This window comes from Ursus maritimus, unplaced genomic scaffold (assembly GCF_017311325.1).
Source record: "Ursus maritimus isolate PB19 unplaced genomic scaffold, ASM1731132v1 scaffold_3, whole genome shotgun sequence".
In the NCBI taxonomy this organism is placed as follows: domain Eukaryota; kingdom Metazoa; phylum Chordata; class Mammalia; order Carnivora; family Ursidae; genus Ursus; species Ursus maritimus.
In genome coordinates, this window is record NW_024425563.1 from 58357584 (window position 1) to 58382142 (window position 24559).

The following is a 24559-nucleotide window of genomic DNA, read 5'->3' on the forward strand; positions in this document are numbered from 1 at the left end:
CTCTCTAAACTCTTATTTATAAAATGAAGGTGATAATTTTGCCTCATAGAAGGATTTATTAAGGATTACATTTTTAAATCCTTTGTAATTGTAATGGACTATGCAAATGATTGTTTGCTACTATTTTTACTGCAATTTATAAAGGGTGTACAAGTTATAAAAATATGTGATGCTTCATATATCTTACTTTGTTTGCTTTTCCAAACAACTCAATTGAATAGTGTTCTTGTTATCAATTGTTACAAAGCAAGCCATCCCACATGAGTAGCTGAAGACTTTGCACACAGTTTTGTGCATCAAGATTTTGAAAAGTTGTGGCTGGGAGGTGTGTCTCTGATCCACTGTGGTCTCAGCTAGAGCAGCTAGGACCAGAGGATCCACTTCCAATATGGCTTCTTCACTCTCAGGTCTGGTGTCTCAGTGTCCCTTAGCTTTTCTCTTTCTTTCTACCTGGTATCACATCCTTTAGGGCCTCTCCATGTGGCGTGGACTTCTCATAGCATGGTTATCTCACAGTTGTCACTCTTTTTTTTTTTTTTTAAGATTTTATTTATTAATTTGACAGAGACAGCCAGCGAGAGAGGGAACACAAGCAGGGGGAGTGGGAGAGGAAGAAGTAGGCTTCTAGTGGAAGAGCCAGAACACTGGGATCACGCTCTGAGCTGAAGGAAGACGCTTAACGACTGTGCCACCCAGGCGCCCCTACAGTTGTCACTCTTATGTGGTGTCTGGCTTCCAAGAGAGAGGAGCTGTCAAACCCAGTGAAGAGCTGTGCCCAGAACTGGCACAACATCATCTCCACTGTATTCTACTGGTCTAAGCCATCAAAAGGATTGCACAGGTGCAAAGGAGAGGAAAAACAGACTCTATCCCTTGGTAGGGTTATGAACAGACCAACTGCGTTTTGAATCATATCTGACCCATTGTCTTCTACTGTTTATGTTTTTTAAATATGCATTTAATAAGTGAACACAGGTTCTTACATGACACATAAATACATATTATACACACAAAACATTATATGCAAAGGCAGCTATCACCTTAATGTCTAAAAATATCCATCCACTTGACATTTGCTCTTGCTTTTGTTACATTGACAATTGATAGCTGTATCATCACCCTCAGGTGTTGAAAGTGTATAGAATGACAAGGTGGAGTATTTATTTTGGCCAGGCTACTGTAAGTCTGAGGAGTAATAGAAGTTTGATGTCTAAGGCAGCTTAGTGATGAAAATATTTTAAGACATGGGTACTATGGAAGCAGCTACCTCCTCTGCATAAGACTAGTCATCCTTTTCATAAGTTTGAAGTGTGGAAATACATTTATGGTATATATGATATATCAAATGTGGGTGATATGACTACTTTTTTCCTTAGAATAGTTGACTAACTAGAATACCACATTCTTTCATTACATCAGAAAAGAGGATTTTTTTTCCATGAGTTTTCCTATTAATGCTCACAGCTGTAATAGCAGGAGCTCCACAGTGAGTTTAGTATCCATGACAAGATCTGACTGTGGCTGTCCTTCAATATTCTTTTTGTTTTTAAAGATTTTATTTATTTATTTGTTGGGGGGGGGCACAAGCAGGAAGAGTGGCAGGCAGAGGGAGAAGCAGGCTCCCTACTGAGGAGCCTGATGCAGGACTTGATCCCAGGACTCTGGGATCGTGACCTGAGCTGAAGGCAGACGCTTAAACAGCTGAACCCTCCAGGTGCCCCATCCTTCAATATTCTTAAGTAGACATTGAGGGACCATTTGTTCTCTGTGTGTATATGTGTCTGTGTCTATGTCTGTTTGTATGTGTGTGTGTATTTTACTGCGTCCTTTTCCATCCATTCTGGGGAAATTTCACTATCGATTTTCCTTTGCTGTCCTTAGTTTTGCCTTCTTGATGTCCTTTTCTCTAGCTTTCTTCTCTCATCTTCTGCTAATTCCCTTCTTGATAGGATCTGATCATTCAGTACAATAAAATACAACTGGGAAAGATTCACATCATATGACAGTGTCAGGACCTTGAACTCTGTTATGGGGTCCCCTTTTTTTTTCTGTCTACATTCCCATTTTCTCCTATGCTATAAAATCTGATTGATATGGGGGGGGTGTCATAACCTCAAATGCCTGTAAGTAATTCACAGTAAATATAGATGAGTAAGATGGATAATGCAGGCTGGATACAAATACAACAGAGTCTTCAGGGTTATGTTTTTTTCCCTCCTATTTGGTTCAGACGTGAGTAAATAGAAATATTTTCTACTCTAAGAAAAATTTCATCAATGGCAACTGATACTCAGGCTCACTATGGGAGAGACAATAGGGAACAGCAGAGTGTGGCAAATGGAAGGACAGAAGCTCTATAGAAGAGGGAGGGGCTTTAGTAGGCTTCGGGTCACTGAAGACATATGAGAATACAGAACTATCATTACCAGATCTCATTTTGTGTAAATTCTCTTGATTTTTAAATGGTGATGACTATTTAAAAACAAAATACAATGCTGTATAGGTCAAGAAAACCTATCTGTGGGCCAGCTGTGGGCCTCTAGTTTATAAATCTATTCTTTGCTCTTGGCTCTTATCTTTGTCTTGGATTCTAGATTCATACCCAGCTACTCCTATGACATCTTTTATCAAATATCTAAAATCTATCATGCATTAACATATCTAGATCAGAGCTTTTAGTATTTGTCCCTCAAATGTTCCTATATTAGGAAATCACCATTATCAGTCTAGCAATCTACCTTATTCATCTTCTTTCTATTCTTCCTCATAATCCAGTTCATCAACAAGTTATGTCATTTCTAATCTCCAAAATATAACTAGAACACATTGACTTCTCCCCATCTTCACTACACTTTCTTAATCTTTGCTCAATTTCACATTCCTCAACAACACAATAGCCTTTAAATTGGTCTCTCTGCTTCTATCCTTCCCCCTTGTTAATCTATACTCTTATCAGTACTGGAGAAATATCAGACGACAACAACAATAAAAACATCATTTCTCCACCAGAATCTTTCAGTGACTTCCCATTGCAGTTGGAATAAAAATCATAATCTTTTCCAATTCCTACTTCTTTATAACACCCCATGTCACTCACTATTCTTGGGCCATATAAGTCTTCCCAATGTCATTGAAGAGGACTGGCTCTTACCCATCTCAGGATCAAAGTGTCTGCTTTTCTCCTGGTGCTTTGAATAGTTGGCTCCTTTTCAATTTCATGTCTCAGCTCAAATATCTCCTCAGAGACATTTCCTGACCATCTTATCTGCAGTAGCCCCCTCTACTCAGTTTCTTCATATCACATCACTAATTTATTTTCTTCTTAATGCACCACTTTATTTTGTAGTTTTATGTAGTTCTTCACTCGCTGTAAGTTCCCTCCTAAAAGGTAAACTCTATGAAGGCAGAAATCTTATCTGTCTTTTTTGTCAGGTAGCCATGGTACCTAGCCTGGCACTTCTCAAATAAATATTTGAGGGAATAAAGTCTTGAATACGTGTAGAGACACATTTAGCATGAAGACATCACCATTATACAAAAAGCCTCAATTTCTTAACATGTCCTCTGTTACCCGGACCTACCCTCCATTGATCACTACAGTCAGCACCAACTTTTCTAACTCTCTCTGAATCAGCTACATAATTCCTCACTCTTTATTGTCATAGATGCTGTTTCTTCTGTCCAAAATGATTTTTCAACTCATATTCCTTCTAGCTAGCTAATTCTTACTCTGTCCCCAAATCTCAACTGAATGTTGTTTCACAGTGAAGATTTCCCTGCCTGCCTCATATCCCACCACATGAACTTTACATATTTTCCAAAAAAAAAAAAAAAAAAAAATGCTTTCATGTACTTCTCATTTGTATCCTTTATCCCAATTGTAACCACCCCATTTTATTATTATTTGTTTACCACCTGTAAGAATCAAGTCGGTCTCATTTACTGCAACATCAAAAACTTCTTACAAACCTCCTAGAGCAGAATTGCAACTAAATAAATATTCCTTAACAGATATTTGTCAACGAGTGGCAAATGAAAATAAGAACTGGCTTTTCTGCCTTTCCTGTTCCCTTAGAATACAAATTAATTAAACATTAACAGAAATCAATTAACATTTACCCTAAATTACTAATACAGTGATTTCATTCCCTAAAAAAAGTCATCCTCTGTTATTTTGGGGTAATCTTAAGGGATTTGCATGTCTGCTTATGAGCCACTCCTGCTAGCCTCCAAGAAGTCTGCTATTTTTCTCTCCTCTACTTTGACCCACGGCTCTAGTAATGTCTCCTGTCAGAGTTGCTGTGGGAAGGTATCCTGACACTGTCCCAAGCTCTCAGCAAGGTAGACTTCCATTTGTTACCTTTTGGCACCACTGCCAGTCTCTGCCATCCTCTGTGCTCCTGCGGCTCTGGAAGGTTAAGCATTTGAGAACATTCTGTGTGCACCCACTCCATTGAGTTATATCCAGAAAAGAAAAAAAAGGTCCTCATTCTCTCTTGAAACACATAGATACCAGGAGAACATGTCTCATGCATTTCGCAGACTTGGAATATAATTGTAGATTCTTATGAAGAGGAAAATCACCCAGGCCAGGCTCACCCAGAGCAGGCCCAGGCCAGCAGGCCCCAGTAGATAGAAAGAGCAAAAGATAACCAGCCTTCCCCCCACCCCCAACAAGAGATAACCAGCCGGTCCTGCTTCTGTAAACAAACATCCTGCAATATTGTTCCAGCCTAAAGCAGTCCCACTCCCCCAATTTAAACCCATCTACCAGCAACCAGCATAGCCCTTGGAACCTGACCCCCTGAGCGTCCCCTTTAAAAGCCATGTAACCCCATTGCCCAGGGCCCAGAATTTCGAGCAGGAGCTCATGTGGGTCCACCAGTGTAAAATAAATCCAAGTTCTCCTACGTCTCCGAGTGTCACTTGGTCTCTTGCCAGTCTGTTTCTTATTTTTCTGCAACACTCACACTCCTCTTCAAATTTTGTTACAGCAATAAAACAAACAAACACAGACGCCAGGTAGATTTGGGACCTGTTTTGAGGTTTAATGGAAAATGCTTTGCAATTGCAAGCAAGCAAAAATAATTTTTCCCCACCTGTCTAGGTTCTTGACCGAGACCCCCTTGCAATAAAAAGCAGATTAACAGGAGAAAAATGAGCAGAAATCTACTAACATGCATACCTCGTGTGTACATGGGAGATACCCAGGAAAACTGAGTAACTCCCCGGAAATGGTCCAAGCCACCACCTTAAATAACACCTCCAGCTAAAGACAAAGATGTTGGGGGTGGGAAGGAGGCCAGTTATGGGAAGTTAGTAGGGAAAGCACAGTAAACAAGGGTAAAGTTTTTATGCAGATGTAAGCCTTCACCATTGATAAGAGTTTCTAGAGATTTAGAGGCAACCTTCTCTTCCTGGTACAGAGAGGCAGACATCTTTAGGAATGGAGATTTGTTTCTTGTGAATGTAAATGTCTCTTACAAAAGTGTAACTTCTCAGTTTTCAGAGGTTCTTTGATGTCTGTTGTTTCTTAAAAATGATCAGCCTAATGGGCACCTGGGTGGCTTTTTCAGTTGAGCCTCAGATGCTTGGTTTCGGCTAACTTATGATTTCATGAGTGGTGGGATCAAGACCCCTGTGGCTTCATTCTCAGCGGGGAGTTGGCTTGAGACCTCTCTCTCTCTACCCCTCCCTCTGTTCAGGAGTGGGCACGCTCTCTCTCTCTCTCCCTCCCCATGCTCTTTCTCTCTCTCTCTCAAAATAAATTAAAAAAAAAAAGTAATCAGCCTAAAATAATCCTTATGCCAAACGGGCATATTTTGAGGTGACAAATTTTGCTTCCCTTTACAATGTAGCATGATGAACCACCCATATCATTATGCATTGTGACACTCTACAAAGGCAAAGTAATGAACATGGTTTCAGCATCACAGAGCCCTTAAAGGGCCTAGATTTCAGATATATTTATAGCAAATCCATCATAATATTCAGGGAGCCCAGCCAAAAGCCTCCTTCCTTCTCCCTTTTCCCATACCATCACTGATGATTGCAAGGAATGCCATATGCTTATAAAAGGGAAAAACGCTGACGTGAGACCAAAGACAAGGAATAGTATGGCGCCTGCTCTTTTGCAGGGAATGTTTTTTCAATGTGTAGTGACTAAACTTTTCCACAAAAAAAATTTCCACTCAGATAAATCTGCCATCCTTTATGACCAAATGCAAAACAGGATGATAGACACTGAGCAGCCTAGAGACGGCCTGACCTGCCTCTTACTGCCTTCCAGGAGCCAATTTGAGCTCTGAGCAGCGAACTGCGTCAGTGCTTGACAAATACAGAAACACCAGGTGAGAATTCAGGAGAGGTCTGTTGTTAAAATGCAAAGGTCGGAACAAAATAGAAATTTTACTCTTAGAAAATTAGTAGAGACAGAACAACCTGAGAGAGCAAAGGTTTAAATCAAGAGGAATAAAATTAAGAGAAGCAAAAATAGACTGAAGGAAGACTTGCCAGTTCTTAGGCCATGCTTGTAAAAAGAGATCATTGGGAAAGATTAATGTGACTAGAAACAAAAAGCATTAGAGGGAGCAACTTGCTGTAGCACAGACTTCCTATATAATACTTATGTTAAAATATTTAAATATATTGCATGATTTATGAATATGTCCACATCGCGATTGAAACTCTATGCTTTGTAATGTCTTTGTTACAGACTTTTACTACATATGTGAAGTGATGGGAGCTAATACTTCATGGCAGTGATGAGGGGGTTATAAGGAAGTATTATTCACAGGTGTCTATGTATTGAGATGTGCACATTCTGATTCTTGTAATTAAATCAAACTCCCACCAGGGGGAGTAAGGGAATAAATCTCAAAGCCCTAAATCCGGCACCTTTCCAACTGAAGGTACACTGGATTCCACAGGGAACTGCTCAGTATTTTTTTTTTTTTTTCTGGTGAATCATTTGCAGCCTTCATTTCACTGTGGGAAGTTTCTTTCAGATTTATTTTCTCTGGTTTTTCAGCTGCTTTTTTTAGTTGTAAATCCATGCTGTGGTTGAGCAGTAAAGCAATATTCCAGCAAACTCCAGCAGGAAAATATTTTCCTACAGGATTTCTAAAACCTTGCATAATCAGTTACAACAGAGCCTTCCCCAGTGTCTTGCCAAAGGTAGCACTCTGGTAACTGAGCCTGGGGACTGGAAGAGGGGATAAAATTAGACGGGGAGGGGACCCAATGCTTAAGGAGGCTCAGGGAAAGGCTTAATGACTCAGAATGATGAACTGGGGAAGCAGGCAGGTCAGCACAATAGATGCAATTAGCGAATGTGATTAGCATCAGCATATAAATCCCTCCCTCTTGACATTCTCCTTTGTATTGCCAAGGCAACCCCGGCAGCCTCCTCCTTTCCCACCTCCTCCATTCCAGCAACTCCAGTCTCCCTCCCCTTCTCACTAACTGCCTCTGCCCTCGGAGTTGATGTTAAAAGGAATGCACCTGGATTAACAGGGGTCTGGGGGTGGAGAAATGAAAAAAACGGGAGGGGAGACTGAGGACCCAGGCTTTGCAGTTGAGAATTTTTGTTGTTGGTTCACATTTTTTCAGGATATAGTCTGGGCCATCTTGGGGATATTTCATTCTTGTTTGTGATCAACACGATCCAATCAGCATCAGCCGGCATGAAACATACCTTTCTTTTCACCTCAACATGGGAGTTTGCAGATGGAGAGTTGTGCACCCAAGCGTTTCACTGTGTGCTCTAAGTGTACCTTTCGCACACTTAAATCTGTTATGAGAGCTAGTTTGTTGTAAGATAAGCAGTGTTTCAGTTTCATCTCATGGTCACTGTGGGTAGCCAGAAATTGTGAAGAGCAAGGTAACAATTCAGGAAGACATATTAGTATCATCCAAGAAATGGTATTCAAGGAAGGAGGTGGGCACTTTAACTTTCTGATTTAAACAGTTTTGCTTCTTTTGCATTAGATGATACAAAAATACAAAACTAACCCCCCAATTTTTTAAAGTTATTTGAAGATGAAGACATTCTGATCAGTTGCCAAAATATGGTACAGAATTTAAATGAAACAAATATCTCCAGTAAAAGCAAAATGTTTACTGAATGCTCTCTGTATGCCAGGCAGTATTCTAAGCACTCATTTGATTCTCACAACAACCCTAGGATGTGAGTATTTTTATCTCATTTTTTTTTTCAGATGAGGGAACTGAGGAATACAGACAACTTGGCCAAGATTACTTAGCACTAAAACTCCCGTGCTATACTGCCTTTTATTTTCAAAATTATCTGATGGTATGATTTGTTTATGACAAAAGAGAGGAAGAACAAAGGAAAGGAAGGCAGCTTGATAACAGTGAACATAATTAACCTTCGTGTCAACTTGACTTTGGTCTAATAAAGACTCTTATGGGTTTTGGAGTCTCCTAGAAATAGGTGCATATCTAGGCTTCACCGTTCAGTATCTGGCAGGCTAGCATCAGCCTTGGTATTGACATCTAAAATGGACCTACTGAGAGCTACCTCTCTTCCAGCCTGCCCACTTTCCTTAAGGTCATCATCCCATCCACCCCGTAGCCCCCACCAAACCTCCCTCCAGATTTGAATACTTCCTTCCTTCCTGATAGAGAAGAAAGGACTTGATAAATTCATTAAAATAACAGTTAAGTTGCCCAGTGCCTTTCCTAGGCGTATTGACAACTTAAAAAAAGAAAACAGAGAGGGAGGCAAACCTTAAGAGACCCTGAACTCTAGGAAACAAACTGAGGGTTGCTGGAGGGGAGGTGAATGGGGGGATGGGGTAACTGAGTGTTGGGCATTAAGGAGGGCACGTGATGTGATGATGAGCACTGGGTATTGTATGCAAACAGCGAATCACTAAATTCTACCCCTGAAGCTAATAATACACTATATGTTAACAAAATTGAATTTATATAAAGAATTTTTAAAGATAAATAAAAACTAAAAAAAAAAAAAAATTAAAAAAGGACCCAACTATAAATGAACATGCTTATGCCAAAGGCAGTTTCCTTATGTAATATTATGGGGAGGAGATTTTTACTACAATACCCTGATTTGTACTCTGTCATTTACATTTTCCACCTAAGCCTTAAGGTACTTTTCTCCACATTGGTCACAGATATAGTACATATAGATATGTAGAAATGGGGAGAGGCTTTGTAAAATACTTCACATACCTGCGACACCTCCCGTAAGTGTGCCAAGTCTTGGCTAGCATGGGCACTACAGCCCCAAATTTGGCCTCTCAAATTTTTCAACTGGTTTTCCCTCTAGAGGCTGTTTAATCAGAAAAAAATGAAAGACTGCTCATTTAATTTTTTTAAAAGTTTTATTGAGATATAACTGACACAGTAACACATGTACCTTTAAGGTGTACAACATGTTGATTTGATACACTGATATATTGTAAAATGATTACAACCATAGCATAGCTAACATCTCCTTCATATCACCTAATTACCATTTCTTTTACATGAAGAGAACATTTAAGAATTACTCTCTTCTACTTACTTTATAGTTCAGGTATATAATGCAGTATTACTAACTATAATCACTATATTGTATTCTCGGTCCCCAGAACATACTCATTTCATATCTGGAAGTTTGTACTCTTTGACCAACATGTCCCCTTTTCCCCAACCCCCAGCCCCTGGTAAGCACTATTCTAGTCTCTATTTCTATGAGTTCGGCTTTTTTTAGATTCCACATGTAAGTGATATCATGCAGTGTTTGTTTTTTTCTGTCTGACTTATTTCAGTTAGCGTAATGCCCTCAAGGTCCATCCATATTGTCACAAATGACAGGATATCTTTCTTTCTCATGACTGCATGATATTCTCTTGTATATATATCACATCTGCTATATCCATCCATCTACCTTTCATTCATGTGTTGACAGACACTCAGATTGTTTCCATATCCTGGCTATTGTGAATAATGCTGCAAGGAACATAGGGGTGCATAAGTCTCTTCAAGAGCCCATTTTCATTTGCTTTGGATATATACCCAGATGCGAGATCACTGGATCATATGGAAGTTTTGTTTTTTAATTTTTTGAGGAACCTCTATAGTGTTTTCAGTAGCTGCTACACTAATTTACATCCCCATGCCAGTGCACAATGTTCCTTTTTCTCCACATCTTCCCCAACACTTACTAATTTTATATATTTTTTTAAGTTTTATTTAAATAATCTCTGTATCCAACATCAGGCTTGAACTCATGACCCTGAGATCAAGAGTCGCATGCTCTTCTGACTGAGCCTGCCAGGTGCCCCTTATTTCTAGTCTATTTGATGATAGTCATCCTAACAGGTGTGAGGTAATATCTCCTTGTGGTTTTGATTTGCATTTCCCTTGTAATTAGTGATGTTGAGTACCTTTTCATGTACCTATAGGATATTTTTATGTCTTTGAAAAAAATTCCTATTTAGTTCCTCTGTCTAGTTTTTAATCAAATTGTGTGTGTGTGTGTGTGTGTTGCTATTGAGTTCTATGAGTTCTTTATATATTTTGAATATTAACCCCTTATCAGATATTTGATTTGTAAATATGTTCTCCCATTCACCCATTTAATTTTAGATAACATTCATGAATGCATTATTTAAATGGTCTATCTCACAGAATAACCTGCTTCCCTTATTGCAGACTCAGGACTTGAGAGATAAACAACTATTAGTTCAGAATAGACCCAAATCAACTCACTGGCTAGAATGCTTACTTCCAGCCCACAAGAATCTGAAATTTCCTTGAGCAATATGCAGGCTATAACTTGTTAAACAGTGGAGAAAAAACAAACAAACAAATAAACAAAAAACAAAAAAACAAAAACCTGGGTGGTTCTTCTAGTTTAGAAAGTGAATTTTTTATGTCCCAGCTCTTCTGTTGAGGCCATAGAACAAATTTGGGGGAATGGAACCATTGAATTTAGAAGAGAATCTCCTTCCCAAAACACACACACACACACACACACACACACACACACACACACACACACACGGGTCTCTCTTTGGCTTGAATATTCAGGGAATATTAAAATTCCTAAAGGAAAGATATTTCTGCTCTGCTATTAAGAAACATCAGCAAAATGGGAGGGGCTGTGGCTAGAGGCCTCCTGTCAATGAGAATGACTTTGGCTTCACCTAAAAGAAAAATCCAACACGATGTCTCAAACAGTTAATGATGTATTATTTCATCTTATGAGGAGCCTGGAGATCAGCCAGTCCCAGGGTGGGTTGATTCAGAGGATCAATAGTGTAATCAAAGATAGTTTCTCACTGTCATGGCTGTTACTCCCGTCTGCCAGCCCCACACATTGGCTTACATCCTTGGGGTTTTGTCCTTTTGTGAATGTAATACGCTCCTGTACTCCCAAGAATCACATCTTCAAAGTATAACACCCAGTGTCCCAAAGCAGGGAGTAGTGTGTGGGGAAGAGCATGTAACCTCCTTGTACACCTTTTGAAGAGCCCTGGAATCTTCCCAGAGGTCACCTCAACCCACTTGCCTCTAGCCTTCCATCAGCCAGATTCATATTCGTGTTACGGAATTAGTCACTGTCAAGGAGAATAGCAGTACCTTGATTGAAATAGATACACCTCTGGCTTAATCTGAGAAAATTGCCATCAGAGGGATCCCATTAGCAAGGAAGAATTAGGGGAATGGCAGCCAATGTAGAGGCAGGAACCACTGAGCCAATTCAAGGGACAACCTAGGAAGCTAATTATTATATTTTTTTCTGTATCTCCTGTTAACCCTGGACCTTGAATGATGTCCTGACAACCTCATTTTATTTTGTGATGGGCCTTACAGGCAAGCTCTGTAGACATACCTGAGCCAGAGTGGTAAGGGGGAGAACCTTAACCATAACCTGGAGCTAGCAATGTTTTGGCAGCCATATATAGTAAGATCCGCATAAGAAAGAAGAATCTGGGACCAGGAGTTGGGACTGTGAGATACATCTGCCCTCCCCCAAGTGCAGATTTTCTGCTGCAATTTTCTAGGAGGACTCATTTGTTCACCCAACAAATTTTCCCTGAGCCTCTAGCAAGTAATCATTTTTCTAGGTACTAAGGATACATCATTACACAAACTAAACAATATTTCACATCCACAGAGCTTATATTTTAGTTGAGCTGTTGGAGAAAGAAACACTAAAAATCAAAATTAAAAAGTAAATCATTTAGCACATAAAAGGTCATAGCCCTGTGAAAAGATGAAGCAAGGAAGGAGTAGGAAGGGCCAGAAAGTTACAACCTTAAACAGGGTGGTCAGGAGTAACCTCACTGAGAAATAACATTTGAAAAAAGACTTGAAAGAGGTGAGGGAGCAAGGCATGCACATATGTTTGTGGGAAGAGCTTTCCAGATAAAAGGAACAAGTGCACAGACCCTGCAGCGTGAGGAAGCTGGTATCTGGGAAGGACACCAGTGAGGCCAGAGTGGGGTGAGTGAGGCTAAGAGACAAAGTTAGATAAAAGCTGGGGAATGGGGACTCAGAGGTTATGGTTGGGATTTGAGTTTAGATTCAGAGAGATATGGAATCAGTGGAAGGTTGTCACCATCACAGAGGTCTGTATTGACGTGTCTTCTTTCGGAGAATGGACATAGGGAGGTAGGATGAGAAGCAGAGGGAAGAGCTAGAGCCCGGCTTTGGCAATAAACAAATGAACAATGATCACAGTTTGGATCAAGGTGGTAGAAAGAGGGGGTACCGAGGATGGATTCCACATAAACATATATATATGTAGCCCCAAGGGAACCAGTGACCGGGTGAATGTGGCACTTGAAAGAAAGAGGAGCCACAGATGACTGTAGAGTATGGAGTATTCTTTTATTAAAAGAGAAAACAGGGTTTCCTGCTTTCTTGATTATGATTAGTCAGTACTTAGCAGGACAGTGCTGCCTGCAAAGTGTCAGAAATGGGTTAAATATAGAGAAAAAGTATTCTGTAATTTTTTAAGGGCTGTGGTTCTATAGTGATTGAGTTTTCTACTGCAAAATGGGGTGAAGTCCTGAATTTTAATCCCTGCTCTGTTAGCATCTAATTTTGTTACCCTGGGCAAGTCATATCATCTTTCTAGATCTCATTCTGTTTCATGTGTAAAACATGAAAACATTTGGCTTTACCAAATTATCTGAGGTACATTTCAGATTCAACACTTTATAATTTTTTTTTGTGTGTTATCTGATGAGGCATACAGTTTGCTTTTCATATATGATTCAGAATAATAGTAAACATGTCACACAGATTATCAAACGACTTTCTGTCAAAATGAGGTTGAGAACCGTTTTATTTCAGAAACAAAGGCAGGATTATTTTAAAGAATTACTAGTCCATAAATTATAGACATTCTAAAGGTCTGAATTTTCAGCCATAGAAATAAGATAATATCAATATTTACAAATAAGATAATATCAATAATGTATTTTGTAAGTTTGAATAAATTGCAACGTTTGTTTTCCCCAAGGAAAGGTATTCCTGTTGGTCCTTTTGATCTAACTGTAAACTACCAGGTAAAATCAAAGGCATTAGTTTTGTGTTTTGTTTTGTTTCAATATGTCTGAGTAAGAGTTAAAGAAAACGTCACATTAAATAAGTTAATGATTGGCAGATTCCCATTTGCATCATCCATTAACTTAGTTCTATAATATTATTTTTTTTAATTATTGAAAGACTTAAATTTTCTGAATATAAAGGATATTTTATTCTGTGGTCAAGGTCAGCCCTCAATGAGTAATTTTTAAGTAAAGTCTTTTTTTATCCTCCTACTCAAAGAATCTAGTCATATTTGCCAAGAAACTACTTTTTATAAATTATGGGTGAGGCATTTTAATGCTATTAATTCTTCATCCAATCACTATATTTGTAATGGGGCTACTATGTGTCAGGTGTTATTTTACATATTGAGGACAGAACTACAAAGTCTCCAGGACTATAGAACTTTGCTTATGGTCTACTTCATATTCACTTGTTATGCGTCAAATGGACTAACTTAGAAAAAACTAGGATATAATCTTGTCTAAGGGTGTTCAGAAATGTAGTTCTTGGGCAAACGTTGCCTCATATGTTGAAATGTAATTATTAAGTACTACTTCTCATTTGTCATTCTTTAACTGTTAGTAATCTTGTCAAGCCCTGCTAAGTCAACTGAAATTTTTAATTAATTTTTCATAGGCAAATGGTTTTTCAGCTAGGCCAATGGGCCTTATTTGTGCATTTCAATAAACAGAGCTACCATGATTTAGAATAAAGAAATTGGATTGGGAATCAAAGCTCCAGCTCCAGCTCTATCATGTACTGTGGACTCAAGCAAGATGTTTAACTTGTCTGAGCTGAGGGCTTATTTATAAAATGGAGTCTATGAGTGGGTGCCTTTTGAGGTTTTCTTAGGGCTCTGGTGAAATAGAGGATCATATTATTTTAAACTCTAAAAGGGTATCCTATCATGCTAAAGTCTAAAACACTAATTCTTAGTTTTAAAAATAGCCACCAAATTTCTTGTAGACCTATAACATTATACATACACATTAAAGATGGTAAAAATATACATAGCTTCTAATTAACTTGAAAATTTTAACAATCACGTTACTTCATTCATTCATCAAACATATCAGGTGAGAGAAGTCCTAAAAATGTTTCAATTCATTTCTGTTTTGTTTTTTTTTTTAAGATTTTATTTATTTATTTGACAGAGAGAGACACAATGAGAGAGGGAACACAAGCAGAAGGAGTGGGAGAGGGAGAAGCAGGCTTCCAGCTGAGCCCCAATGTGGGGCTTGATCCCAGAATGCTGGGATTATGACCTGAGCTGAAGGCAGATGCTTAATGACTGAGCCATGCAGGCACCCCTCATTTCTGTTTTCTTCAACTTGCTGCTGGCAAATCAAAATAGCACACTCAAAAACAGAGTGTGACAGAAAAGAAAATGTGTTTAGCTCTGTTTATCTCAAAAAGGATAAGCAAGGATAATTCATTTTAAAATGAGAGTTTTATGTATCCCAAACAACACAAATGACTGATGAGCACATTTTTTTTCTCATTTCTAGGATTATTACACCATTCAGACGTTTACTAAAGGTGACTAAGGTGTTCCGCAGTTTCTAGTGATTACCTGATCAATGAGATAATAAAATAAGGTACCCACAAAGATTTTAAAGTCTCAATAGAGAATGGAAAATGACTAACACTAACCCAAAGTCTATTCCTACAGATAAGTTAAAATGGTCTTTTAACCTCCCACAATCAATTTAAAGACTCCAATGGGCAGAACATAAATAATGGCTATGCCCAGTGTAGAATGAAGCATAGGTTAACTACTAAGTGCATATCACTCATCTCAAGCAGAACAAGCCATCATTTCTAGCCAAATGTTAGCCTCATATTTTACTCTCTGTGTCTCCAATAACATCCTATTCTAGTGGCTTGCTAAGGAAAATGTTTTCTTTTAAAATATATACTTTAAATATTTGCAGGGAAGCATTTTATCCTTACTTATTTAGCATTCCTCATAAATGGCTATAAGACTTCAAGATGATATCACAGAAACTGACGTCTGAAAGAAGAAAAATATATAAATATGATGGAGTACATTATCAACTAACATTTCTTCTTAAAGAATTTGGTGCCTAGTCATGTGATCCACATCAGAAGATAATTCACATTCCCATGTTGCTTGATGAAGTACATAGCCTTTATGGATCTGGGAATTGCAGCAGGAAGTAGACTAACATACATCAATGTTTAGGTGACATTCAAAAATTGAACAAAGGAAAAACAAAAACAGATAAAAATATCATAAATGGTTGACTTACATTATGTTCTATGACCATTTAAATAAATTAATTATGTAGTAACAGTCTCATATATAAAATAAATGCACTTGGGGAAAGTTCAACTCATAAATTGGTATGTGATATATGTCTCATATAAACACCTCTAAAGCTTTTCCTTCTTCTATACCATAGCAGTCGAATATTCAATGGAAATAATTTAATAGCCGTGCTGCACTTGGTGCACCATTTGTCTCATGCAGCTTCCCATCAATTTTGAGTAAGAAAAAGAGCAAAACTAGAACGAAGTTGTTATGCCATTAACAAAATAATAGGTAAGAACTCCCCCCAAATATGGTGAAATAACAAAGGCATGAGCAACCCAGTACTGAACACATTCATCTCCAGCACACAAAAGGGTCAATATTTCAAAGAGTATATACACACAAGAGAAGTGAGGTGAAATAGTTGTCAAAATGCAGCACGATCGTCTACATGCACAAAGGTAGGGAGGTGATCATTTTCAGAAAGTCTTAATATTGGATTTAATAATACAGACTCATTAAAATTTCTTTCCTAAATACATCTTTAATTAGTTTACTTTGTTTTCTCAAAGGCCAAGGAGAAGGTAAGCAGATAATATGTCCTAACAGAATTAGATAAAATTGTAAATTGACCGTAATGGATGCTGAGCTACACTGATCCCCTGTTAGGATCAACATACCAGTTTTTCCTGTGCCTCAGAGTGTTGTCTGGCTCACAGCTAAGACCCTCCCCAAGAATTGCTTTCTGACGAAGGGAGCTATCTCTCCATTGACAGTTGGTCAAGGTGAGAAAGGGCTCAGAGGTAAACCCATCTGCCTCAATTTGGGAAATCTCTGAAGGGGAACACCAACTCCAGAGCTCCCAAGGGATCAACCAAGTCTTCTGTGTAGATCCTATCATAGTTCACCTTCTCCCTCTGCTCAGTCATGCCTGCTTCCTTAACTCTCAGGTGTTCTGAAGAGCTCTACCAAATAAACCACGTTCATGCAAATTTCAGTCTTGGAGTCTCCCCTCTGAGGGACACTAACCTTGGCATTCGCCTCCTCCCTAATTAATTATATTTTGAAACTGCATACACTATAACAGGAAATTGGAAATACTCTGCATTTTATTATTACTCTACTGTCATTTTATTAAAATATGTTGCTTATTTGTTTCAAAAATTCTTATGATGCTCTCCTCTTTTTCCTCTCCTATATTCTTCATCAAATTCTGATCACATCAAGAATACAGGACATTGACTTTTTCTTTTCTAGATGCATGATTTAATAAGGACAGAAAATTTTGAAAGGTCATTGAATCCAGTTTTAGTTATAGTTTCAAAAGCCAATAGACTATGAACATTCTATTCAGTCCTCCAAATTAGCATTAGTCATCTCTATTTGAGACATCCCTGTCTGACAGTTCATTCAGATTTATATTCCCAGACTTGGGCTACTCTAAAAATGAAGTTTAGAAGAAATAAACCAGGAGTTATATCAGGAACACTGCCAAATTTCTATTAGGTGCAGTGCATTTTTTAAAAATGTAAATATACTAATAAAATAATTATCCACTCCTTACTGATGCTTACTACCTGCTATGTATCACATTACGTACTTTTTACATTGTCTCTAAACCTCACAATATACTATAAGACAGGTATTATGACTATTACACAAGGAAAAAGAAATTGATTGAGATTCATGATTATGAGGTTCGTGAGGTTCATGATTATTAAGTAACTAGGCCAAGACCACATGTTTGATTAGTGGTAGTTTTGAAGCCCATTGGCCAAAGGCTGCCAGGGACGCACCTGAAGTCATACAATGTCAAATTTATTTAGCTTGGTTGTAGTAAAGGAAAACACTCCACAGGCAAGCCTTAGGTGTTTCTTAAACCAACAAAGTTATGACTGGCTTTTATAGGGCTTGGTTTGAATGGTTTTAAGGTGCAAAAGCAGAGTATCAATTAAGATTGCTAGGTTGATAGAAGCAGATGATATATGCTGATTGGTTATGGGCTCTTAGTAGAAATATTTTAACCAAGGAGAAATGTTTCTTGTCATTTTCATTGGTACATATGTCTGTTATTGTGATTTATGAATTAATACCTTTAAGAGGGCCCATCAAGTATTTTCTCAATGGATTTTATCCCTATTGTCATGATCTGAAAGCCTCCAAGTGTTTGGACCTGAGCCCATTTTACCTATTCAACTCTATCATGCTACATTTAACCGAGGCAAAAATTCCAGAATATGGATGGATTAGAATGTTTTCTTTTGTTTTTATTTTTTTAAGATTTTATTATTGATTGATTGATTGATTGATTGATTGATTTAAGAGAGCACTAGTGGAGGAAGGGGCAGAGGGAAAGGGAGAGAGAGAATCTCAAGCAGACTCCATGTTGAACACGCAGGGCTTGATCTCATAACCTGAGATCATGACCTGAGCCAAAATCAAGAGTCAGACAGACACTCAACCAACTGAGCCACCTAGTTACCCCTAGAATGTTTTCTCTTACATTTGAAACTTCATTTAGAATAAATTATGTCTGTCAGTATAAGCCTCACCATCAGTTTTCTCTTTAACCAAATAAGAATGTACTTTTTTCCCCATTTGTTTTTTTCCTTTTCAGGATTGGATAATGACTATAGTTAGATCTACTGACCACCATTTTGAATAAAAAAAAAATGAATTCAGGAATAAACAACAGAAAATGCTTTGATATTAATTTTATTTGAACAATAGTTGAAGATGGTTCTAGCATCTTGAATCTAGCTGACTGACCACTTAGCTCTTTCCTAAAGATGAAAATCAAGTTGATCTGCTTTAGACCAACTGATTTTGGTATATGTATGTATTGACAGATCTGCCCTTCTCAGTTTCTCCTAGATCTTGTGAAGCAGAACATGAATGATTTTGCATGCTCATTATAGCATTACACAGTTTTGATTTACTGTGCAAGTATGAGATACTCATCTCCACAATTCATCATCATAGTCACTGCAGAAGGATGGCACAGGTGTTATAAAGACACTCCATCCATTTCTGGAGTTGACTCTGTTGATGTGGCTTGACAAAGACTATTTTCAAATATAAAAAGTAGCTATGCTGAAGTTTCTAGATTACTTATTTAGGAGTTGTTCTGGTTAACTTACTGCTGCCTAACAAACTCCCCCAAAAGTTAGTGGCTTAAAAAAACACCTACTTTAATATATCTTGTGATTTTTAGGGTCAGAAATTCAGGCAGTGCTCAGTTTGGCAGTCCTTCTGCTTTACAAGGAAACAATGAGGATCACTAGGTGGTGTTCAGTTGCGGACTGAGCTGAACTGGAAGGTCTGAGGCTGCTTCACTCACACATTTGTGTTTGATGGGGATTGCTGGAAGGGTGAACTCAGCTGGGTTTCTCTTATTTTTTCATGTGGTCTCAGGGCCTTACCCTATGATCTCAGTAGCAAGGTAATTGAACTACTTAGGTGGAAGTTCAGGGCTCCCAAAGACCAAAGTGGAAGCCACCCATACTCTTAAAAGCAAAGCCCCAAAGTGGAATAGTTTCACTGATTCTAAAGTCTATTGGTCAAAGTTGCCATAGACCAGCCAAATTAAAAGGGAGAGCCAGGAACAACCAGCTCGTGAATGAGAATCTAAAACAGGCAGTATTTTTCTGTTGAATATTGTTTACTTAAACATATTTCTAAATCCAGGCTTCCCTTATTGACCAGTGTCCACATGTAAACAAAATTATATATGGAAGGTGACTAATTTAACTGGCAGGTAAATACCAAAAGTTCTTATTTTCAATCAACATGTTATTAATAAGGACATCAGTTTAAATGACCAATATCTTGAAAACCATAAATTAAGAGTTGCTAGTTTGTAAACATGTCACCAAGTTAAATTGTCAATTATAACCTGAGTAATTGGAATTGAATTCCAGCTAGAATAATTTTTATTTAAGGGCTATCGTTTCCTTTCATTTTAATAAACCTATATTTTAGTGAATTGTCTATATTGATTAGACATAAAAATGCTATAGATTAATCTACTCAGCTAACTAGAATTGAAATGCTTTCTTATTTTCATAATTATTATAGGTCTACATACATGTTAATAATACTGTATGCTTCCTACCCTACCTATGGTAAAATTCTCTCTTGCGTGTATTCTATTGTTATTTAATCTTCAGAAAAAGATTATGAGAGTAACATTTTCAACAACTTTTTTCAAGTTTAGAGAAGTTATGTGTATGAGGTTTTTAAATAGATTATGTATATAGATTATCTTCTCACATTTTATCTATGGATTAGAGTTTCTCTCAGTTCATTTATTTTCTCACATAAATGCTGTAAAAGTATAAATTTCTGATAAATAGTCTCACAATTTTACCACTGAGTTTTACTACAATCTCTGGGTAGATGCTATACATACTCAAAAATTTATTTATTTGTCTTTCTTTTACCAGTTGAATATGAAACAACTGTGTATCTACCACTGTCTTAAAAGAAGTATATAGAATTTTAGTATTAGTGTTTAATGAGATTTATATAACCCCTTCACTCATTGATAAACATTAATTGAACTCCTACACTTGTTAGACTCTTTCTAGTTACATAATGTTGAACCAGGCCAACTTAGCCCTCAGTGTCTTGAAGTTTTCATTGTATTAGAGGGAACACACAATACAATAGTAAATAAAATAAATAAATAAATTATGAGGTAGTCATCAGTGCCATAAGAATTTAAGTCAGGAAAAAGAGAATAATGGGTAAAGTAGGTAGGGACACTCTTTTAGCTCAAGTAGCCAATCAAATCTTTTATATAGAGGTAATATTTGACAGGTGCTAAGTAAATGGGGAGAGTGGACCATGCATGATCCTGCCTGCCCCTCATCGTTCTATCTCTTCTTCCTTAACTGAATTGTTTTGTGGCACTAATTAATATTATATATATTATATATACATATATATAATTGTTTTATTATCTGCTCCCTTAAGGATTTAAGGATGGCAAAGGTGCTTAGGTCAGTTTTGCTCATCGTATCCCTAGAGAGAATATTATATCTAGTTTTACGGAAGAGGCAGCAAAGGCCCTTCAGTGGTTAAGTGTCTTAACCAAAATCATACAATCTAGTTAATAGGATGAGGAGGTAGGAAGAAGAAAATGAACATAAGCTGATTATTAATATGTACCAGACATCGTGATTGGTACTTTATGTATATTAACCAATTTAATTTTTAAAGCAATTGTAATAGGCTAAATACTGGCCCCCACAATATCCACATCCTAATCCTCAGAACTTGTAGATAATACCTGATAATGAAGAGACTTTGCAGTTGTAATTTACTAGAGATCTTGAGATAAGTCCAGGTGGACCTGTATAATCACAGCAGTTCTCATAAGATGGCTTCTCATAAGATGGCAATAGGAGATCAGAGAGGAAGCAGATATGACATGGAAGTGGTGTGAGGATGAGGTGTGGTGTGAGCCAAGGAATGCATGTGGCCTCTAAAAGCTAGGAAAAGCAAGGAAATGAAAAATCCCTTACAACCTCTATAAGAAACCAGTCTTGTCAACACCTTGACTTTAGCCCAGTGAAACTGACATGAGACTTCTGGCCTCCAGAACTATAAAATAATACATTTGTGTTGTTTTAGGCCACCAAATTTGTGATAATTTGTTATAGCTCCCATAGGAAATTCATATAGCAGCCCAGCTGGGGAACTCAGGTAAGGGTTAGGTAGCTTGTTCAATATCATAACACCTCTGTAACAGAAGGTTAAATGTTCTCTTCCTATACTTGCAGCCAATATTCCAAAATTTATCATCAAAGACAGAAATTGCTCCCATGTTTTAAATAGAATGTCAAGTAGTTATAAGCAACTTTATTAGTTCTTAATAAAAGATAGGGCAAGTTTTTGTTTTAGTTTTATTGTTATATTTGTTTGGTTTGGCTTTGATGGGGAAATATTTATTCATTACAGATTTTCACAAACTTGGCATCAAATATGATTCTTCCATATCAGAGACCAACTGCTCCAGTGGTCCACAAGCCCTTTATCAATGAGACATCTGGTAGCATTCTTCAACCCAAAAATGATGTGCTTCTCTCTCTGCCAGACGGACCTAACACTTCTAACAAGATAATCCTGCAATGATTACAACACTAACTAAGGTACAAAATCATTGCAAAGCCTCATGCTTTCAGCTTGGAATGACTGATTATTGGAGAAATAGCTGAAAACAGTGTAACAATAATTGTTAAGGGGCAGCTTAGCTGGTATCTCAGTGAAGATGTCCCTTCTCACACAAGATGGCCCACCAGTGCTGTCAGCCTCACAGGTCTCAATTAGGTCCTAAACCTCACCTGCTTAGGAATTCCATGATTTGGCTGGATGTGAGGAGCAGCAGAACTAAGCCTAGCCAGAGCATGAGAAGCTGACTGCCCAGAGCTGACTTGTGCTCCTCCTGAGTTCTCCATGGCCTCATGCACCTGGACATCTAACAGTTTATCATCCAACACTCTCTGTTTGGGAGACCTATTCCCAAGATGAAAGACCCTCCCCACCATGAGGAGTCCATCAAGCAGACACGCAGCACCCAATCCTCATGTCCAGAGGTAAGTGAGGCCATGACCATATCCCAGGTAGTTTATATTTGATGTGTCATCCTGAAATGGAACTGTTTGTCTAAGATGAACTTGCCTCTCCTGTGAGTCTTCCTTGTTGCCTTTTTTTTTTTTTTTTAACTTTTGGTGCTGAAACCCAGATTTGTTTGCTGTAATAAAATAGAAGAAGCTGTACCATATGCTTCTTCATATTTCACTTAACACAGGTCTTTTGTCACTCACACTCACATTTTATTCAGCCTAGATAAGCTCTCGAGGACTTTATGAAAATAGGAAATGCATCGGGTTGTTGAGCTGTGAGCGCAGAAGAGAGAACTAGGGCACAGAGGCTCTTTCCCTACCAAGGCAAGGTGATCTAAGAAAAGCATACAGAGACTGGCAGTACTTTTACAAGAGGTAGACTGCATCTCATACCATGGTTGAATGCTTAAGAGCCATAGAACCTCACAGTCTCATCTTGCAGCTTCCCTTAATGTAGAACACAAGAAAGTGCTTAACTGAGTCCCTGCAGGGTGGTGGCATTCATGAAGGCTTAGGGCTGTTTATTACTAGCAGCCTTCTGTAGGTGGAAGTATGGCTAGAAAGATCCACAACTGCAAAGAGACCTAAGGGGGTGAGGTAGCTTGCACTCCCACCATTGGATATGGCAAGGATTCATGGGCCAATAGATGCAGGACAGAGTAGGCCAGCTTAAGTCTTCTTTAATGTGCCCCACAATAGAGGAAAGCCTGCCAAGAAGAGTCTCCACAGCTCAACACCCACGTTACAGTACTATGCATTGTGGAGATCTTTATCAGCCCACTGAGAAAATTCACACATAAGCCCTAAGAGAGTACCCATATATGAATGGTGTCATGAAAAGCCAATGAAGGCCATTCTACAAAAATAGAAGGGAAGGTTTTGCACCTCCTTTACAATTCCCCCTTTCTCTCCTCACTCAAAGAGGAAGCAGGAAAAGAAGGAGGAGAAGAATGAAGGAAAATGAAAGAAAAGTCAAAATATCCTTTCTCACAAGAAGCCTTTGAGCTATGGGTCACTCTTGGGTTGTGGAGAAGAAAGAAGCTTTGAATGGAATTAGAGATTGGAGCTCTGACTTAGACTGGATTAGACCTTGGAATAAATGAGAGTGAGTCATAATGATTGAACAGGAAATAGAAGTGATTTGGCGTTTATGAGATTTACATAATGTATGATCAGGGGCAAGGAAAGTTGATCCAAAAGGAATGTTTAAGAGGAATAGCTGGTGAAAAATGAAGGAACTTCCATAATACACTTCCATCAAATTTAGTTCATGCAATATACCACTTAGCCGCACAGATGTGAGATGGAGCAGCAGGGGCATGAGACTAGAACTCCCATATTACTGTCAAGTTTTCTTCATATGGCAGCATGTCAGGGTCTAATATCCTTAGAAATTACGCTAATATTAGAATTTAGTCTCCCGTGTTTTTTATTTGCAATATCCCTTTATAATATATTATACAATACACTGATTTTAGTGGTCATCTGCCAAATAGAGAATTGACAAATTCTCTATAAAATTTGCCTGCCTTACAAAATCAGATTAACCTTAGACTTCCTAGGTGAATATTTTTCAACTTATTCTCTGAATTTTTGTTTTGCCTCACCTGCCCCACTTTATTCTTGCTTGGAAATTTTTCCATTTTTTCATTTAATCGTCAAGTGGGAGAAAGGCTTGAGAAGATGGTAAGTTGAAAGATACACTTCCAGGAGCCAACTTAGGGTATCTTTGATAACGTAGGGACTATACTTTTGTGGTCTTTAGGGTTTATGACTTGAAATAAAGGAGAGAAGGAGGAAAGATGGAGATCATTACTTTGTCTAATTGATTTCCTGAAAAATTCAGTGTCTTGAATGTCAACCAATAAAGATTGTCAATTGAAATAATGAAGTCCTTTATAGGAAAAAATGAAGAATAGTAATGGGAAAGGAAAAAACCTACATTCAGTCTTTAAATACCCTGAAGACATTTAGAAAATAATTAAATAAAGCATCTTCTAAACCCAACACAATTTGAAATACCAAATATTAGTTAAAGCTGTTACACAAAATTGTCTTTGAAGAGAGAAATCTCTCTTCT